Raw genomic sequence first — 5051 nt, 5'->3', positions numbered from 1 at the left:
CCCGAGCGCCCGCCCGGCCGAGCGCTCGGCCCCGGCCCGCGGCGGGGCGGGACGGGCGGGGCGGGGCCGCCGCCGCTCCAGCGCCGCTCGCCGAGCGAGCGCCCGGCTCGCCCCGCAGCGGAGCCGCGTCCGCCTTTGTCCGGCACGGAAAGGGATTCCGGCAAAGCGGCCCGGTGCCGCCCCGCTCCGTTTGTCTGCCAGGCCCGCGCCCCAAGTGCCTCTCTCATTTCTTAACTCCTTCCTCCCTTCTGCTTTCTCTTTAACGCGAGCAGGACAGCAGTATCGCACAATCCACTTGGACAAGTAAAGCTCGTGAACGAGTCAGTGCTTCCACTAAATTAAAAACCCAATGTGCTTGAAAGCCGACCTTCTGTGCGCTCAGACCTCCTCAGCTCTGTCGATGAGGTGACTTTATGGTGCTGCTGTGTGGCTTTTCTGAGGTCTGGGATAGAGAAGAGTAAGCGTTAAACTCGCTCAAAGGAGCTGCCCAAAGCAGTGACTTTAGTCTCTCTTTGGCTGGGGAGTACGATAGGCCTTGTGGAACGCAGGCAGCAGCACAAGCAGGGATCCTCCACCAGCACGGACATGCCACAAGCCAGGACAGAGGGGGACAGAGGGGACCATGGCCCCAGAGGGGACCGTGGCCCCAGAGGGGACTGTGGCACCAGCCATGCCCCGCTACCATGAACAGGGTGGCAAAGCCAGGTGCTGCTAACAGGCGGCATTAACAATCCAGGAAAGGCATCATGAGGAGCCAAGTTTGGGGACCATCCAAGGAGTCCTATCAAGAGGAAATAGTCTAATATTTTCTGTAGGCCAAAAAAGGAGCAAACCAAACCAGATGATATGTGACAAAAGTGAATTCAAGTTCATTTAAAGTGCTGCTCAATTCAGGGCTGGGTTTCTTTTGAGTGAACTGATGCTAAGAAATATTTTCTTTCATATGGTGGGGTTTCTCTGCAAACAGTCTTTGATGAGACATTTATGACCCCATTTGGTATTGCTCTTTTAAGATAAATCGAGAACCTGAGTAGCTTTGTTGAGGAATGAAGAATTGTTTGTAGCTCAGTTTTTTCTCAGGAAGAGCCTTACATTTTAGCACAGGAGGAAGGTAAGGTGAAGGTTTAAAAGCTTTCCCCTCCTGGAGTGAGACATTCTCAAGAGGAGTCTGTGAGGAGAAGTCCCCTCAAGAGAGGCCAGGGCTGTTTGCCTCCTCTGCAGGCTCAGTATTCTGGGAGTTCCACAAGCCTCAGCTGCGACTGTATTTTCCTCTGAATATTTCTTGTTGTGCAGTACACAGGGAGAATATTTTGTGCTAGATTCCCCTCTGGAATGGCTTTGAGGGAAATCTCAGTAATTCTGGTGATTTTTATGTCCAGATGAACATTTTATGACCAGTAAGGTAAAGGGAAGAAGTACTATGGAAAATTATTGCTAAAAATGTTAGTGGCACAAGCACACTAAAAACAAAGTTTAAAATGAAGAATTTATTTTTTTTTTCCTGAAAAGTGGGGTAAAACATGCATTGCCAATAAAGTCTTTAAGAGATGTAGCCAGCAGCCAACTGTATGAAAACTGAAGTGGTAAAGGATGAGACAGGACAGGGAAGAAGCTTCAGCCCTTCCTGTTGAAGGTAGAACAGTATGAAAAGTGATTCTGCCTGATGTCTTAGGTAAGGCGTGTTATTTGTAAAGAAGAGCAGGTGCCCCAAGCTGTTGGTAGCCCATGCCCTGCCGTGGCTGGCCCAATTCCGGTCCTAGCTGGACCAGGGTGGTGGGCTCGGTGGGGGGAGGAGGTGGGGGGATCTCGGGAAGCTTCTGCATCACAGCCGGACTGGGGGACCGTGGGGCAGGCACGGAGTGCTAAGGCTCTGCTTTCTTGGGCAACTGCTGCTGCTCAGGCCATGTCTGAGAGCTGCCAAACCTGATGCTCTCTGGGCTCCCTGGGGATGACGGGGAGTCACTCATTCTCGGCCAGGATGCTGGAGCTGCAGCAGCGCTGCTGTGGAGAGAGCAGTGGCTGAGGCCCCAGCTGCCAGTGGCACACAGGGACCCTCCTGCACAGCAGGGCCCAGAGCTGGCAAGGCTCCCCAGCACGGCTGGAGCGGCTGGCACACCTTGGCCCAGCTGCACAGCTGCCCCTCGAGGCCCCGGCGAGCAGGGGACGGCTCTGGGCAGCTCCCTGGCCAGGAGCGGCCCCCGAGCGCCTCTGCCTTTCAGGGGCAATCTCGTCCCCGCTCTTTCTCCTGCCCACCTTGCTGTGCCTCTGCCCTGTGCCCCTGGGGCTGCTCCTGGCCAGGCAGCCTCAGGGGGAGCCAGCACTGGCTGCAGCCCCAGCGGCCCCCAGGACAAGGCCCAGCAATGGAGAGGCCAAGGAAAGCACTGGGCAGCAGCAGAACCCTCAGCAGAGTTCTTTGGAGAGCCATGGACTGGCCACAGCTCCACTGCAGCCTCTCTGGGAATCTTCCCTGTCTACCAGCATCCTCCACTGCAGCCTCACTGGGAATCTTCCCTGACTACCAGCAACCTTTAAAGGAAGTTTTTTGAGGTGGAGACCAGCAAAACAGTCTCCATTTTCTCTTCCAGCAATACCAGAATCAGGCAGAGCACATCATCAGGCAGAGTGCTGCTCCAGCCACAATGGCTGTAATCTTAATCAAAAAAGGTGTTCCCCAACAAAAATCTCTTTTCATGCTTTTCCAGATATTCTCAGCATATGTTGAGGTGCCAGCCGCATTTGTGGGAGCAATGGGGAGTGTGAGCCATCACTATTTTCCACTGCTGAGCTGGCAGTAGGGTGGATAGGGCCAGGATGTTCTCACTCTCTGTTTCCCCCAGAGCTGGGGCCTGCAGGCACCTTGCTGTCCCTTGGCACAGGACTGCTCAGTACCCAAAGCCCTGAGCCTGCATGCCGTAATTGTTCTGTGCTGTGCTGCTCTGCTCCCAGCAATGTGTGACAAAGAGGTGGATAATGTCCTGTCAGCTGGTGCCAAATGCCTTCCTGCAGAGGCTGGGGAGAAGCTGCAGCCAGGCCAGGCTGGGAAACAGCCCTGCAGCTGTGAGAGCAGCAGCGGGGCAGCGAGGCTGCCATGGATCCCTTCCCGCTGTGCCAGGCACGGCCTGTCCAGATGTGCAGGGAAAGGCCCTGGCTGCTGAGTCCCAGGGGAAGGCTGAGGGAAATGCACCCACCACGGCGTCTCTCCAGATCACTCAGCATCTGGTCTAGATGTCTGGCTGCCTCCAGGGATTTCTTGTCTCCTATGTCTTGGTTCATCTCTCTAGGAGGACCTTAACAGAAAGGTTTTGCATGTCTCCTTCAGGCCGCAGTGGCAGTGAGTGCCCCTGGGTGATTGGTGCCCTCCAAGGCACTCCCTCAGCTCTGCCTTCCCACTCAGGAGCAGGGGCAGGGGGACCACGAGCCTGCGGTGGCCCCACACTGGCATGGAAGGAGCCCCTTGCGGGGCAGTCGGGGCAGAAAGGACTCCCTGGAGCTGCCAGCAGCTCTAAACCCAGCCCCAGCCAGGGCCAGGGCTTGGCAGCAGCAGCAGGAGCAGCTCAGGCTCCCTGGGGCTGGCAAAGGAGCTGTGAAAGGCTCAGCCCCGGGGCACAGACAGCCCGGGGCCCGGCCCCTTCCCACTCTGCTCTTCTCTGGGGCTGCACAGAGCACGGAATGACACTCCGGCATTGCACATGGATGGAAGATGGACAGCTAAATACTCCTTCCTCCCACTGACAGCAATCCTGTGGGGTCACTCAGGGCTTGAGAAAAGAGTAGGGCAAATTTTCCTGAATCCATCAACCTTCAGAGGAACTTAAGGGAAATGGTAGAAGAGAGCTCTTGCCACATTGACACTGATTATTCTGTCAGGAAAGGTACATTGAGAACTTGCCTTCAGCATCTGGCAAAATCTTCAGGCCATCATTCAGCAGCATTTCCAAACATCCAAGTCAGGATCCCAATCTAGAAGGGAGCAAAAACCAGAACCAGTTATTGGTGTGCTGGTATCCCCTCTTTCTGTGGGAACTGGGTGCTGCAAGGGGGTTGGGTAAGGCCGTGGGATCCAGATGTGGAAGGACAAGGCCAAAGCTGCACAGGGGCCTGGAGAGCAGGGAGTTTTGTGGGGAATGGGATCTGCCCTCTTTGGGAGGGAGCTCACCCTGCCCAGCAGCTCTGTCCAAGGGCTGTGACACAGTCCCAGCCCAGCTGATCTCACAGCTTGGGGCATGAAGGGATGGAGAGCAGCCCGGCCAAGAAGGACTTGGGGCTGCTGCCTGATGAGAGGCTGGACATGAGCCAGCCATGTGCATCCAAAGGACAGTGCCCAGCAGGTTGAGGGAGGTGATTGCACTGCTCTGCTCTGGTGAGACTCCACCTGGAATACTGTGGAAGATGTTTTATATTGCTGGCCGGGGATCTATGTACAAATCAGGAATGGGATAGGACTGCTGAGGAACACAAATCGACCTGTTTCTTTTCTAGCATCAGTCTCATTACATGGTTGTGACAATGGGCAGATGCCAGCTGCTCACATCCCTGGCAGCAGACAAAGAACTTAATGTTACAACGTACTTTGAAAGTTTTTTGACCTGTCATACAAAGCAAAAGTATAGTGACAATAGATTTATCCAACCACTAAAAGCACCACGTACCTTTTCTCTAAAAAAGGCTTGCTTCTTTCCAATACAATACCTACTTGCATTTTAAGCCTTAAAACCCAATGTACAGAGCTCCATTAGTAAGCTTAGAACGTCCTACTATCTTGCTAGATATACTTTTCTGTAGCTTAGGGAGTTATTCTAGCCAAGTGTTAATACACAGAGCATTGTTCTATTTGTCCTTACTTTTCTATTTCTTCTTTAATTTTTCTGCTGCAAAATCTTAATGCGTAGCTTTAGTCTGTTGTCTGTTGTTTCTGAGGCCTGCTTTTTGCAACTTTCCCAAAACCCTCTAATTTTAATGATTCCCACAATTTACAGTGACTTCGGCGAGACAGAGAGGAGTTTGATAAAAGGATCCGTGTCTACCCCAAAAGAATTTTCTACCAAGGGCGT

This window comes from Lonchura striata, chromosome 12 (assembly GCF_046129695.1).
Source record: "Lonchura striata isolate bLonStr1 chromosome 12, bLonStr1.mat, whole genome shotgun sequence".
NCBI classification, from domain to species: Eukaryota; Metazoa; Chordata; class Aves; order Passeriformes; family Estrildidae; genus Lonchura; species Lonchura striata.
This window is presented reverse-complemented; position numbering follows the sequence as displayed.